Raw genomic sequence first — 16,540 nt, 5'->3', positions numbered from 1 at the left:
TTTTTTTTGGTATTTGAATGTCGGATGATGGATCGTCAGCGCGCGCGCGCGTGTGTGTGTGTGCAGTGTTCACGGGCAATTAAAGAGGTCTCAGTCTAATTAGGAAGAGGCTCGGTTTTTGTTCACGCCAATATGCAGCTGACCTTCCCGTGATCCCGAAAGAACACCATGGGAGGAATTTTTTTTTTTAAAGAAAGATCTTTTCACGAATATTAAATAACGTAAAATCATCTTTTCAGAGCTAGTGCTAAGGGGATAGCATTTACCCAGAACTATAGCTAATGCAGCTATGCCCACGACTTGGGCTAATCACCCTAAATCAGTTTGTATTTATCAATGAAGTCAAACTGTCATTGACCGAAAGACAGTTAGCGATTAGAGGAGACAATCGATTAGCTTTCAATGTCGTGGTGGCGTTTGACGACATCCCTACAAAGGCGGCCAGGAGATAACAGCACGGCGCGAGATTCCTGAGTCCATCTGTGCGGAGTTATCGGCATCGTATCCCCTCTGATGCGCGGCTAAGCGGGGTTGAACCTGGATCGCCCTCGGATGGGAGACCACCGTGCGTAACAGGTGTTATAGGCTTGCCGTGGTGTTATCCGCTACTGACAGCGGTGTAGCGAAGTGCATCATTTGGACTGTAACACGCTCGCGCTCCCCGCGGTCACCAACCCGCACTTAAGCCCGTCAACCCACAAGTCTTCTAATGGGTCCTCATATAGCAGTGGCTTGACGAAAGGGCTTTGCGCGTACGTTCTAGTTGTACGCACTCGCGCAGTATGGCAACATTTAGGGAGTGCTAGTGAACGGGAATACCATGTGATCCGCTCCGGATTTTCCACACTCCCCACATCCGGCAGCTACACCCTCCACAGGGAGGCTATGAGATCTATAATTGAAGAGAAGAGCGAATTAATTGAGTTATATTCAGATTTACTACGGACCCGCGCTGCATACACACCTGGCGCGGGGAGTCTCGCTAATCCCGAAGCGGATAATCGTTCATGCCGGGCACCCGGACCGCTCGCCTCCCTCCGATGCGCACCGGGCATGCAACAGCTGCCTCGTCCATCACTTAACGGAATCTGGAATCCAGAATCCCGGTCCTGTTAATCCGTGCCTGGTTTTAAGTCCAGCATTTTAACAGATTCCAAAAAAAAAGAAGAAAAAAATTTCGATTTAAAGCTTTCGTGACTGCAGGGATTCATCTTCTTGGTTTTTTCGGTAAAGTCAGGTAGAATGGAAATAATAAAATAATAAAAATAAAACATAATAAAATAATTCTCAGACCTGTTCTCCACCTGAAGACGGCTGCTTGCGTTGTGGCCGAAACGTCGTGAGAATTATTTTATCATGTTTTATTTTTATTATTTTATTATTTCCATTCTACGTGACTTTACCGAAAGAACCAAGAAGAAGAAAAAAAATCGAGAAGTGCTCGACATCGTATCTCAAGGCTCAGAATCGATTACATATATTGCTGAGACTATTTGGAGGTGCCATAAGTGTATGCAATGCTGAACTTCTTTCGCACCGTTCGTTAGCCAAGCGGCGCTAATTCGGTGGAGCGGGTTTCGTCACACCACCGGGCGTGGGGGGGGGGGGGGGACACTTACGTGACCCCCCCCCCCCCCCCAAGCCGTTATGGTTCGAAATTTGCAGCGGCTGCCCCCGTCGGAAGAACGGGCCGTTCTCGGTGCTATTAAAACCGCGCGCCCTCTCTCTCTCGCCCTCTCTCTCTCGCCCTCTCTCTCTCGCTCTCTCTCTCTCCCACTTGCGTGACGGTGCCAAGGTGTGGCAGAGTTTAAATTCATAAATCCGTTCATTGACGACGCCACTTGATTTATTTGTACGGTGCTATCATTAGGTAACCAGTTTTTTTGCGTGACATCCGTTGTGATAACGCTCTTCAATGTCGGCCACATCTTGTAAAACACTCAAATGCGCCCCCCTCCCCTCCTCGCCAAAGTGAATCCCAATTGGGATATAACCAGGAGGTCGCCAAACAAAAATAACAAGATGAGCCATTTTTTTGTCAAAATGCGCTTTAAAAAAAAACTCAACTCTCAATATTTCAAGAGCCGCAATGCCACGTGGTAGATACGAGACGGTGACCGAGTCCTTAATAAATGGACGTCACGAAGCAGGTCCCTTTAAAGAGCCGCAGGTTGGCCGACACCCCCCCCCCCGGGCGATACGAATATCTGGCGTCGACAGCACGGATGGCCTCGGAGAAAGCGGCGTTGCGAGACTCTTTGAGCGGCAGCAGAGGAGAATGAGCGACCATTCTACACAACAAAGACTCATTTCCTGGCAGCGATTTCAGCCGCATCATCTCTACATAACAATGAGGCTCAGTTCATTTTACACGCACCTTTACATCATCCGCACCTAGTTTACACAACAAAGGCTCATTCCTAACAGCGTGCTTCAGCCGCACCGAACCTCACAAAAATAATATCCAGGGCCTACCAGTATATATACAAATACTTTTTCTTGGAATTTCTGTCACTTGATACAGCTATCGTATTGTGACGGTTCCACCTGAAGACGGAAGCTTGTGTTGCCTCCGAAACGTCGTGATTTTTATTTTATTTTAATTTTACTTTTATTAATTTAAATTTTTTACCTACGTGACTTTACCGAAAAAACCTACGAATATGAATCCTTGCAGTCACGAAAGCTTCAAATCTAGAATGAGCGACCTCCCGTCGCAGCCTATGGAAGATCGAGCAACAAGACAAAATAAAATAAAAGCGTAACAACATTTAGCACCGCGTGCCACTCTGACCAACGAGCGGGGAGTACATCAACAGAGAATATAAAATAGAAAGCACGACAACATTGGCGCCGCGTGTCACTGTGACCAACACGTGGCGTGCGTAAAGCAACAGGCGGCGATGGGTTTGGTGGAGGTGGCTTCTTTAACACTCGCGTTAAAACGAGACTCGAAGCTTTCGTAACTGCAGGAATTATTATTTGGTTCTTTCACGTAGAAATAAATTCTTATTTAATGTCATTGCTTTCTACGTGGCTTTACCGAAAGAACCAAATAAAAAAAAAATTATATTAACTTATTTCTATGTGACTTTACCGAAAGAACCAAGGAATATTATTGTTTAATTTTATTTAAATTTATTTATTTCTACGTAACTTTACCAAAAGAACCAAAGAATGTTAGTATTTAATTTTATTTAAATTAATTTATTTCTATTTAACTTTACCGAAAGAACAAAATAATATTAGTATTTAATTGTATTTAAATTAATTTATTTCTTCGTGACTTTACCGAAAGAATAACTCGCGATTATGTTGCACCCGCCCGTTGTGGGGTGGAGGGGGAGCGGTGGCGCAGCGGTTAGCGCACTGCTCGTACGAACCCGGCGGACCCGAGGTCGATTCTCCACTCGCACACAGCCGAATATCGTTGACGAACATCCGAACCTGTCTCTGGGCCTCCTCTAGGTCGAGCCCAGCCTTCAATGAGTACCTAGTGCGGTGTGCAACAACAATCAGTACCGGGGGAGACAAAGGCGGTCGGCTGAGCTTGCTTGGCGCTGGCCACCCACCAACTCGTGTGCCGTGACGGCCTTCATAGGTGCTGCTCGCTCGCAGCACTTGCCCCATCAGCCTGTCAAAGGTTACACGGGGGATCTTTGTCTGTTGTGTGCCCACCCGTGCTTGCGTTTCCGTCGGAGGTGAGCGCTCATCCCGCCTGGCTCCAGGAGCTTCTCGATGGAAGTATACAAGTATAACCCGTAAAAGCAAAGTTTTTCACTATAAATCCTTTATATGCGTGGCGGCTAGAGTCCTCTCGTCCTCTGGCTTGAGATGGCTGCCACCTATGGGTCAGATGATTGCATGGCAGCATTAAGCAATTGGTAATTAAATATAATATTTTTGTCCTAAAAAGTGTAAAATTTTGGGAAAATTTTTTCACGAACATTAATTGTCACGCACAACGAGTCTGCGTGGAAAATGTCAGCTCGATTGGATCACGGGAAGTGGGATAAAAACGACCGAAAGATTTGCACGGTCCTAAGCAAGCAAGCAAGCGAACTTAATATAAAGGATTTAAAAAAAGACAACAGCCAGTCTTCTTGTTGTTGTGGTTGTCATACGGCTGATGTAGATGTAGGATCAACAACTACAGTTTCACATTCAGGAAGGTCACGTCAGCAGCAGTAGCGAAGCGTTATTGCTGTGATGTCTCATTCGTCCTTGTGGGCCGGGCATGTTGTTACGGTCCGTTCTGGATGACCACAGTCGCACACGACTGGAGAGTTCTTATTTTTTAAATCCTTTATATTAAGTTCACTTGCTTGCTTGCTTGCGCGCTTACGACCGTGCAAATCTTTCGGTCGTTTTTTAACCCACTTCCCGTGATCCAATCGAGCTGACATTTTGCACACAGACTCGTTGTGCGTGACAATTAATTTTCGTGAAAAAATTTTTCCAAAATTTTACACTTTTTAGGATTTTTTTTTAAAATATTTAATTACCAATTGCTTAATGGTGGCAGGCAATCATCTGACCCATAGGTGGCAGCCAGCTCAAGCCAGAGGACGAGAGGACTCTAGCCGCCCGTTTCAAAGACCAATGTGGGCTGGGTTGTGGCCCATTGAACACGCATATAAAGTATTTATAGTGAAAAACTTTGTTTTTACGGGTTAATTTTTTCCGTGTGTGCATCGGGCAACCGCATCCACTGCCGTGGTTTGTCTCTCCGTCGTGTTTGTGGACCGGGGCATTGCGTCGTTATATGTTGTACGGTTCTTTCTGGATGACAACAGTCCCCCAGCGATGATGACATGGCCTAGTGGGAACACTTTGGTCCGCTTGTTGTCATCGTTCCTATACTTTACACTCCTATCGTTGTTTTTATTGTTTTGTGTTTGTCGTTGTAGCTTTCTAAACCCACCCATCTGTAAAAAAAAAAGCTTCATAGCTCATCGGATTTCTTCCAGGGATAAATAAAGATTCGGATTTACATTGCAGCAGAACTTTCACGGTTCGAACCTAGCGGTCGCCCTGGTTTAATGCTGCGGTGTCTGCAGTATTGGCCGTAACAACAACAACTGCACTACGCGCCGACTGCACCACTCGCAGTGGATGTTAAAGATCCCATGACGTTATTTTCAAGAGTAGGGCCATCGTGTGCCGACGTCATGGTCGATATAAACTTGTTAGTAACTAGTTGATAAGCGTACAATACCTACAGTCGTGTGTGTTTGTGACAGGCGTGCGTGCGTTTCACAAATCTGGCTGTCGCCTGATGATGCTAGTTGTAATTACTGGCGAAACGTCGTACTCGAATTGTAAATGTTGTGGGTTTACACTCCAACACACCGGTGTGCTGTAACTAGTAACGAATGGCCAGGTTATGTTTACGTGACAAACCTTACTACTTTGCTGTGTCCGGTGGTGGCGGGTTTAACGACACATTCATATTTACGCGATCTAACCCAACAAAAACCCCTCTATTATGCATTGTTGTGTATTCGTGTTTTGTGTGTGTTTTTTTGTCGCTGTTTCGAAATTGCTCCTGCACAGTATCCATGCCGCGCGGCCGTAAGCCCCCCTGAAATACTTACAGAGTCACCTCACCCCCCCCAACTCCAACCCTGTATTCCTTTGTGCGCTATAAGGGGGGCGAGGTTGGCGAACCAGGCGAGGATGGGATGCCGCAGATAGCCAGGCGGGGGCAGTGTGGCACAAGATTGAACGAGGCAAGAGAGAGTCTTTGCATCTTTACTATTCGATACTATTGGATGGTTGTTTTTTTTAAACTACACGTGCTTCTAAGTTGCGTTTCTCCCTTTGATTGAAATCTTATCCGCAAGCATATCCCCCGTATAAATCTGTCCGTAAGATTATATGAATACATAAGGAGAGTACAGTCAAACGGGATTATTGATTGCAATTATGGTTGTTATAATTTCCATGTGAAATGCTCAGGTGAGTTTCTCTAACAAGTGTTACGTATAATGCAATTTTTTTGGATCGCTCACCGGATTTCCATCGCACACAGCTTTTTGCTGTTATATTATCGTGATATCTTAGTCACGTTAACAACATTGCCCAGCTTTTTGATCGACGCCGCCGCGTGTACCGCGCTCGCCACCATCCATCGCATCGGCCGTTCTGGCCGGGTCACTGTTATGAAAATGACCTCCTTAAGGCCCACGTGGACCTTAACCCCGAGATGAACTGACTTGACCTTGTGTGCACTCCAGTGGTGGTGCCCGAACGTTGATAACAGTGGTCAAACAACAAAAAAACATTTTTTTCTGGCCTGGACTTTTGCAGCTGTTTTAGACTAATTTCGGGGTGCTGATTCCAAATCTGATCTCAGATTTGCTCTATCACATCTCATTTGTATGCTATCGGCATACCCCATTTTCATTGATTTTTCCCGAAATTAACTCTGTCACTTATGATTGCAAGTTGTTGCGAGTCAATGACTGCTTTAGTGTTAAACTATGCTGCTGTCTTTTTAGGATAGTGTGTTTATAATATCATTTTATGCAGATATCCACATTTATTTAATATTTTTCTTCCGCAGTTTTTATTGAAAATGCAATATTTGATATCTCGAAAACCTGACGTGATAGACAAAAACTGATGCCAGATTTGGAATCAGCATCGCCAAAATTGCCTTCAACCCGTTGGAATATCTTATGCCAGAAAAAGTGTGTTGACCAGTGTAATTCCATACTCCCAACTCCTCCCAAACAGCGTTCGGGAATGGAGACCTCGCCGAGTGACAAACGAATCCCCTGGTCGTGGCGGTATTATTCCAGCGCTTGTCCGTGGCTTCGACGCGCGTGTGCGCCGTGGCTATTAATAAACCGCCTCTTCGCTTGTGACTCGGGTGACCAAACAAGGATGACTGATTACTTGAGAGAAGCTAATACAATCACACGGCTCATCCCATACACCGAATACATCCCACCGGGTACATAGCTAAGCACCGCCATTGTGTCGTCCCAAATTTGCGTTATTCAGTGTTCTCTGTTGTAGTTTTTTTTTATATTTCGCGCTCGATTTACCCCAGATACTAATCGAGAGTTGACGAGATGCAGCGCAATGTTGGTTTTCCATGCGCAGGTGTCCCGACCAGGTCACACGGCAAAGAGGCTGCACACCGCAGAGCTGGGGAACCATCCAATTGGCTGCGTCGGGTGGCGGCGGGGTTTAACGACACAATGATATTTACACGATCTAACACTCCAGCTCCACCCACCCCCCCAAAAAAAATAAACCCCATTCGTGATGGAGAATATTGGTCGCGAAAGCCTTCAACGGGGAACCACCTCGTGACCGAGGAGCGAATCGGACTTTCAGATAGATGTTGTCGACAATCCCCACCACGGCAAGTCGAGGAGCCCGGTCCGTGCGGCTGAGACGCTTGCAGCGACGAACGCACGAATCACTAAACATCGTCGGCGGACACCTCCAATATGATACCGGGACCTCGTGTGGACACGGGCCGAGTGAAACGGATGCCGTGGGTAGCAAACAGCAGCAAGGCCGCAGGGAACCGTGCCTCGCCCGGTCTCTGCATCCGCTAGTGTGAAACTAAACTATTGAAAACTATTTTATTTTTACCAGTTAATTTATTTTCAATAGATCAATAGCACTCCGGATGACTTCATAGGTAGGCCGTCACGAGCGACATCATGATTCACCGTTGGTTGCTTTTGGGGCAGATCATGTAGGAATGATGTCAATTGAGAGTTATTGACATTATAAGTAGCCAAACTAAACTATTTAAACTATTTGTTTTGACCAGGTAAGGGCCCACTGAGTTGTATGGCTCTTTTTTAAAAGCCACCTGGCTATCACAAAGGATAGCTTATTGAATTTTAAATCGTGAAATGTGGGGGATAATCTTGCCATACTTCGCCACGCTGGTCAATGCAAGGCACATCCCTGCAATGTCTGGATCAAACCACCGCAATCGTAAGGGACATCCGATATAGGGCGCTCTAAAGGGCCCCTCTTGAGAGTAACAGTATTTGGCCTACTCTTCCACGATGGCCAGACGTCTTGGAAGAGGTGGGAGGACTGGCACTTTACTCCACCAACACGCGAGACCAGCCGTTCGACTCGGCTTCGCAGTTATTCCATCGCAGCACCGAGTGATGTAGCGATGGCCTGCGCATGAGAGGAGAGAGGGCTTTCATCCAGGAGTGGATTGACCACGGCATGATGATGACGACAGCGTATAGCGGCCGGCGTGCAGTTCGATTTGAAATAACAAATAAATACAATTGGAATATTCATCCGAGCATTCAAAATAATTGCGGTCGGAAAGTATTTCTAAAATGTAACAAATATATGAAAGGGAGTGGCGAATTTTTTTTTTGCACGGACATAAATCATGGGTGGTATACGTTGCACGCAGGAGCGGAGAGTTTCACAGCAGTGCCAGTAAATGCATGGGTACGTCTCGGACACGAATCAACATCTAATTTATCAAACATTTTCTTTCTACAAGGGTCCGAATGGTGGTGGTGGGGGTATAAAAAAAACAGCCACTGTTGGCGTGGCCCATTGGCGAAGAGTGACACAAATAAATAACGTAATGTGTGTGTGCGCGCACGTAATAAACTATATAAAAACACTTTTTTCTTTTATTTTACCAGGTAAGGCCCACTGGGCTATATAGTAGCTCTTGTTCAGAAGCGACCTGGCCATAAATGATAGCTCAACGAAGTGGCTTATCATCGTGTGGACATTTATAGCAGCAGACACATACTCTGAACGCGTTGCGATGTTGATTCTAAATGTGGAGGGAAACAACCGGAGGACCCGGAGAAAAATCGACGCGACCACGCGGGAGAGAGACGCGCAAACTACAAATACACAGCAGGCGTCAGGGTCGGGCTCGAACCCGCGACCTCCTGTAGACCAGGAGAGGTAGTTAACATTTCGCCACCGTGGCACCCATACATGTGCCGTCTACACGTGCGTATACACATACTGTGTTGAGTACATATAGAGGGGCTAGGGGAGTTAGCGATCAGCAATTCAAGGCAAAGTAAGGCCCACGAGAAAGTCGGTGGCCAAGCATATTCACGGTCGCCTTTGTCACACTGCACTAGATATTAACATTTAAGGCTGAGTCGATCTAGAGGAGGCACAGAACCGCCACCGTTTAAGATGTCAAGCCACCGATGTTGGCTGAGAGCGGAGATTGAACCCGGATGGCCGGATTCGTAGCGCAGTGCGCGAGCCGCTGTGTATGTATGAACAAAGACAAAGATCCCCCGTATAGTCTTTACCAGACTGTTGGGGCAAGTGCTGTTAGCGATTAGAACCAATGGAAGCCGGCACGGCATACGAGAGGGTGGGGTGACCAGCATCACGCCCGGCCGCCTTTGTCTCCCTAGTGGTCTATGTTTACACACCGCACCAGGCACAGTAACTATTTTTTTCTTTGAGGCTGAGTCGACCGAGGAGAGGGCCAAGGACCGCTTCAGATAATCGTCGCTGATGCTGGTTGGTCGTGAGCGGGTTTCGTAGCGCAGTGCACTAACCGCTGCACCACCGCTCCGCCGTACACAGTATACAAAAATGCACCGATATACATGCACGCGTGCATTGGCACTTCCATAAAGACGCGTGTGCATATTGAAACAGGCGTGAATTCACACACAGGTGTACGTTATTCACACGTGTGTAAACACTCGTTTTGTGAAAATGACTTATGACTGTGACATTGGCTGGTTGCACACCGCGTGTTATCAAGGTTGTGCGCGCAAGTACTGTTACACAACACGTGTATGCGTCGTTCTGGCCTCCCCCTAGGTCGACTCAGCCTCAGAACGAGGACCTAGTGCTACTGGGGAGACAAAGGCGGCCGGGCACTGTGCTAGGCACCCCACTCTCTCGTGCGTCGTTCTGGCCTCCAGCGGTCTCTGTGTGGAACACTTAAAACCCGAGCGAAGCACAAAGGCGATTTAGTAATTTTCCACGAAACGAGTTAATTGGTAAAACTGAAGAAACCAACATAGTCGAACAAAAATCTACTTTAGGGCTACAGTTACATGAACATATTTTTTAGTTTTTTTTGGAATTCACCATTTCACCAAATTTCATCGTCATCGTCAGCCATGACCAATCCGCTGCTGGATGTCGGCCTCCGCCCCCCACCCCATCTTATATAATCTGCAACAGGAGATGATTTCATTTCTCCCTCTTGTCTTTGGCTGCCAATCCTTCATTAGTGTCGACCACCGGTCACTATCCCTTCTGGCTGTGACGTGTGTCCTCCCCAAGCCTCTCAACTCGCTGGCCACTGAGTTGTTTGTTTATGAAAATCAAACCGTTTGGGCTGACCCAAATGTTAGAATATAATCATTGGCGTCATTGTGGAGAATATAAATAACTCAAATAGTTCACCAGACAATGTCTTCTTCGTGTATTAGTCTATCCAGATAAAAAAAAACATAAATAAAAGTATTTCTTCTACGACCCATCAGTCACAAACGGTAGTGCATACATCCAACAGTATCGATCCAAAACAAGACGAACTCAACTCTGGATCGGTTCAGACGGCGTGTCTCGATACGTAACAATAGCGTCTTTGAGACGTTGTCGAAACCGGCGAAAAAAAAGTTAGAAGTTACGGAATAAAAAAAAATACAGAACTAGCAGCGAAAAGTAGAAGGAAGAAGGAAAAAAAAATAATGTAATATTGGCGGTGGTAAAATACACAGTGCTGGAGTTTCGCGAGGCCCTTGCCAAATATTACTCATCACGAGAGATGGCCCGCTGAGTCGAGCTGCCTCCGTGAAAAATACAATTATCACCTCCGTGGCAGCGGACATTGTGAGAATTCTGGCTGGGCTGCGAACAAAAACGATAAAGTTTCGATTCATTTGCAGGTTTCTCTCTCCTCTCTTCTAAATAAAGTGGAGTGCTTCCGTCAAAAGTTGGAGGGAGGCCTCGGGGCAAGTGAAGCGGGCATAGCAGCTGGTTCTTGCCCTCAATACAGCAACGCCGAGCAACGCTACACATGCCAAGCAAACTTGTGCGGTGCGTTGCATTCATCATTGTCAGCAGCCATGATCGTTCCACTGCTGGATGAAGGCATCGCCCTCCCCGCGAGCCGTCGCCACTTGTCACAGTCCACCGATGTAACAATCCACCCCCGGGCACCTCCTCCCACCTTGGCTGCCACACTCCATGTTTAGTCTCGACCACCGGCCATCACGCCTTTGTTTCTGTCACGTGTCCTTTCAAAGCCCACTTACATTCCTAGCAGTAATGAAGTCGTCTTCACGTATGTGTGTGTGTGTATGTATGTAGAACTTTGTTTGCACCGTACGTAGCCAACCGTGCTAATCGGAGGTCCTAACTTGCGTTGCAGCCGTGCAATTCCGAGCATGTACGTCTCCATGCCTCGTTGGACACTTTTCTTTGTCAGTGCCCCGTGCTAACTAGCGTCTGCTTGAGACACGTTGCAATTAAATTTTTCATTATTTTACAAAAACACTCCTACCCGGCTCGTGGTCGCTCTATTCACCCATTTCAATCCCGGCCCCGCCTTGAACAACTGCCCTCTGATGCGTTTTCCAGTTGTGCACCTAGCCTGGCACAATCGCCCTTAATGGGACATTGATCCGCTTTCTCCGTCACGGGAAGCGTTGCCGAATCTAAAGACCCTCTTTCGGGAGGGCCCTGCCGTGGATTTTTCGTCGTTTGCTATTTTTAGCTTTTTTGCACGTGGGAGGAAATTGGAGCACCCAGAGAGAAAGAGAGAGAGACATGAGGCTCGTCTGCGAGACTAAGAGATACCTCGCAAACACCGCACGGGGATGGCAGAATCCCAAGCGGCCGACAACACAACATCAGAGCAGCGGACATCGGCGTAACTTATTGCAGTGCATGGCAGTTTTCGTGCGATCATCGAAAGTCTATGATTTAAAAACAAGATTGATCAGTGCGTATCCCATCACACCTCCCATTGCCCCCCGTCAACCCCGTGCCCCCCCCCCCGCCACACCACTCACGACGTCCCAACCCCCCAATCTCCCACTTGGAAATTCTGTTTTTTTTTCATCTTCCTCTTGGAGCGTGCAACCTGGTGTTGCAGTGCACGGCGTTCAGTAACGCGACGCTGAACCAAAATATTGGAACAAAAAGCAAAGAAGCGTGCAGGAGATGCATGCCTCGGTGGTATACACAGGGAGACGGAAAGAGGTGCACGTGGGTGAGACAACAGGCGCGGGTTCACGACATCCATCCAACTTAAAGCTTTCGTGACTGCAGGGATTCATCTTCTTGGTTCTTTCGGTAAAGTCACGTAGAATGGAAATAATAAAATTATAAAAATAAAATCATTCTTTTATTATGTTTTATTTTTATTATTTTATTACTTCCATTCTACGTGACTTTACCGAAAGAACCAAGAAGATGAATCCTTCCAACTGTTAAGAGAGTTTAAGTGTGCACAGGCGAGGCAGGGCGCGTCACGGATAGGAGGGGGCATTGTGCGGGCAACGGTCAAGACTAATGACTGAGTGGCAGCCCAAGGGATGGAACGCGCCCGGGAGAGTAAGTCGACACGAGGAGATGGAGTGATGAAACCAGCATGGATGCAGGTGCCGGGTTGAATATTTATATCGCGGGATCGTGAGAGGTGGCATTGACTTGGGGGGTGAGGCCTTCATCCAGCTGTAGATCGACCCTGGCTGCTGATGATTATTTTACCTGCAAGATGTTTTCCGAGATTTCTGTTTAAGTTTTAGCTTTGTTGTATTTTCACGTTTGTTGACTGCTTTACTTAAACCATTGGAACCTCATTTGCCAGAAGAAAAAATATGAGAATTGTTTTTTTTACCCTTTTATGTGGCAACAAAACTGACAACTTCAAGGACAGTGCATACATTATCAGAGTTATGTTTTTTGTTTGCATTACGACTGCAGGTATTGTGGTCTATGCAAACATGACTCCTTGTAAAAAAAGGTGTAAGTTTTGTTGCCAGATAAAAGGGTAAAAAAACAATAATTATGCTTTACTTAACTTTGTGACTTCCCCCGTTCTCAATTAAGCGCAGTGTAAAACATTGCTTCGGTGACACGGACATTGGCAGAGAAATTGTAACAGATGCGACCTTAAATTTCGATTTAAGCTTTCGTGGCTGCAGTGATTCATCTTCTTGGTTCTTTCGGTAACGTTACGTAGAAGGGAAAAAATAAAATAATAAAAATAAAACATAATAAAATAATTCTCACGACGTTTCGGCCACAACGCAAGCAGCCGTCCTCAGGTGAAGAACAGGTCTGTCGGAAAGACGCTGTCTTATTTTATTATCTTTTATTATTTTATTATTTCCCTTCTACGTGACTTTACCGAAAGAACCAAAAAGAAAGATGCGACCTTCATATGATGGCGACCACTAATGATGTTGGTGACCCAGACACACTCTTACAACACGATACCCACATCTGTGCGTCTTGAGAATTCCCGCCTGGTTAAAATAATAAAAACCGCAAAACTCGAACATACTTTACCCGCTAGACGCATGGCACGCGCGGTTCAGAAGTTGACAAGTGGTTGGAACCTTTGGGCCAAACGTTGGGCCGACGTTCCCGTGTTTTACGAGGGATTAATCGCTGGCTGCGAGCACCTTGTCCGCACTGATCGGCTACTGGAGGGGTGGGAATATTCATCGTGTGACCCTTTGTCAACGTCACGGTGTTTATCATTTTATCGCGGCGGCTCAGTCTCTTTCCGTCACTGCAGCAATGGGGCCGATTTGCAACTCAGTCGACAGTCATAACATCGTTCTCTTGGTTATTGGACAATCTTCTTCTTTTTCGTCTCCCGTACGGCTGCCGGTGTCGATGCAGAGCAACAACTACGATTTGACATTCAGGTGCAAAAGACACGAGCAGCGGAAGTTTTATATCGCTGCGATGTCTCCTTCGTGTTCGTGGATGGGACATCTTGTACGGCCTCTTGTTCTGGATGACCACAGTCGCAAACTACTGGAGCGTTTTTAGGTTTTTTTCCCTCCCACTTGTGCATCGAGTATCTGCATCTGCCATGGATTGTGCGCATGCGATTAATGGTGGGCCATGCACATCGTGGACAATGACGCGCAATGGTTCCAGCACACTGGGGCATGTGATCCACAGGTCATCGGTTCAATTGGAACTGCCGACGCAGAAGTTGAAAATTGGCGAGTTTTTAAAGTCACTACAGTTATAAGATTTATTTTGATAATTGGTTTTTTACCCTTCTATCTGGCAACAAAACTGACACCTTTTTACAAGGAGTCATGCCAGATAGAAGGGTAAAAAAACAATTATCATATTTTTTACTGGCAAATGAGGTTCCCATGGTGTCACTACAGTTAGTCAACCGGTAGGTCACGTGTGGTGGATTAAAATGTAGGTTACTCAAACCTCTTCAAAGACGTCTTGGCCAGCATGGAAGAGAAGGCCAAAAACTAAAAAAACATCGAGTGGAGGCGCTTCTGCCAGCAGTCGCTAGCAATTGCAGGGCTGCGCCTTTAAAATTTGTTGCTCTTCTAAAATCAATACATCTTCAATATTTATTTTTTATCGGACACCTTTCGCGATAACATTGACGCCGGGCGCTACACAATTATTTTGGGCAAAAATGAAACAGAGAGCAATACGCTCGTGTACAAAAACAACGTTAAAATAAATGTAGATCACAAGATTATTAATTGTATATATTTAGTTTTTGTTTAAATACCTCGGGCGACTTTGTGTGTGTGCGTGTCGCACACTGCGCCCGGTCCCGGGCCTCCCCTAGGTCGGCTCAACCTTAAATTTGTTTACCAACCTGCAACCAGACATCACCACTGGACGGAGGGAGGGGGAGGAGGAGGAGGGGGGGGGGAGAGAGAGAGAAAGGCGGCCGGGCGTGATACTGACCACCAGTCCCATCTAAACAAATCCTCGCTCACAGCACTAGCCTCAAACATGCTGTGTAGCCTACACGAAAAAGATTTGTCTCTTGCTATGCGTGGCTGTCGGAAGTATTTAAAAAAAAGAAGGTAGTCTTGGGCCCCCTGGGTAACGCAAGACCTATTCCACCCTCTTACCCTGACTCCTCCTATATCCCCTAGAGTGCCATGCCTCCTTGTCCCCTCCCACACTCTCAAATCTCCCTTCGAACCTCCCCATCTCCCTCCCTCCCACTGCTGCTGCTGCTCTCTCTCACTCTGTCGGTAAAAATAGCTAAGAGCTGTGGCTGTGGATTCTTCTCCTGTTTCGGGACTGGGCAAATGCTGAGTTGCGTGTCTTCCCCCACCACCCAGCCAGCCCCGTCACAATCATCAACAACAACAACAACAGCAGCAGCAGCATGATGATGATGGTACTTGTCAATGTCTGTGGCTGTCGATGTGTGTGTGTCCGTCCGAGTGTTGTTTGCTGTGTGCTGTGCTATGGCTGTTTGTGAGTGCGCGTTCACACATCGCTTCCTACTGCTGTGGTATGACGCACGCGTGTTACGAATGCTATTTCCTGCACTTAGAACAGCTGTGTAGTTGTAGTTGTGTGTGTGCGCGTGTGGTTTGTGGATATTTGGGTTGCTTGTTATCTGCCTGCAGTAGATATAGTAGTGTCTTTGTGTTAATGTATAGGACGTGTGTTAGACTGTCTGGCACCTTTGATGGATAATGCGTATTAGAGCGTCTTTCGCATGCAGTTGTGTGTTGTGCCAACACAATCCTTGTATTGATGTGCACATACATTTTACCCGCTGTAGTATATTGATGGGTATATGTGTGCTGAATGGTATAGTGTGTAATCATGTGAAGTGCACTCATGTGTGTGTGTATATATATGAGATATATGGTGTCAAACCATGCAGTTGTATGCATGTGCAATTCTACATAGTACATTGACACGCGTACATAAATCTTCACAATGCAGTTGCGTTTATATATATGCTAAATACATTGTATTGTTGCTGTGTGTGTTATCGTGACGGTGTATAGTTATATGGAAGTAAGAACATCACTCCCGTTCATGCCTTGCTACAATTTCATTTAGTGACACTATTTTCGCACGGTGTATCAGTCGGTTTACACTGCTTCGAACAATAGTTTGTGTAGTCACAGACTGCTTTAGCTAGAAAAAAAAACACTCGTTCAGTATCTAAGTAATGTATTATTAGTTAGTGTATACACATGACGAACTATATAGCCAGCTATTTATAACCACACTAAACACACCGCACCACGAGTGTACATTGGCTGTGTCGGGTCGCTCTCTACACTGACAGGGTCGATTCACTGCTGGATTATTTACGGCGTTGGAGAGCAAAGCATCACAATACCCGGGACTGTGTGTATACTCTGTTAGTTACTTGCTCCGTAAGTGTGAAATTAGTAGTATTCTGCTTTTGAAAACAATTGTTATGATTGTAAAATATACCTGTTGAGTTTGTGCGTCGATACACGTGCACGTATGCAATACAATAATCGACGTGATAGGGGATTTTGATTTAAAGCTTTCGTGATTGCAGGGATTCATAATCTTG

General features: G+C 46.2%; 1 protein-coding gene across 2 annotated transcripts in view; it reads left to right on the top strand.

Moving 5' to 3' along the window:
• LOC144734834 (myocyte-specific enhancer factor 2C-like) overlaps positions 1-16,540 on the top strand; it is a 115,614-nt gene that overhangs the window by 4,987 nt on the left and 94,087 nt on the right. The window contains exon 1 of one of the 2 annotated variants that reach the window (XM_078617233.1): positions 15,186-15,370. The exons of the other annotated variant lie outside the window; for it this stretch is intronic. The gene's annotated coding sequence lies outside the window, so the exon portion shown is untranslated. Of the gene's footprint in view, positions 1-15,185; positions 15,371-16,540 lie in introns of those variants that run through there. 2 annotated transcript variants of the gene reach the window in all.

The sequence above is a fragment of the Lampetra planeri genome, chromosome 53, assembly GCF_965212315.1.
Source record: "Lampetra planeri chromosome 53, kcLamPlan1.2.h2, whole genome shotgun sequence".
NCBI lineage: Eukaryota > Metazoa > Chordata > Hyperoartia > Petromyzontiformes > Petromyzontidae > Lampetra > Lampetra planeri.
This window is presented reverse-complemented; position numbering and strand designations above follow the sequence as displayed.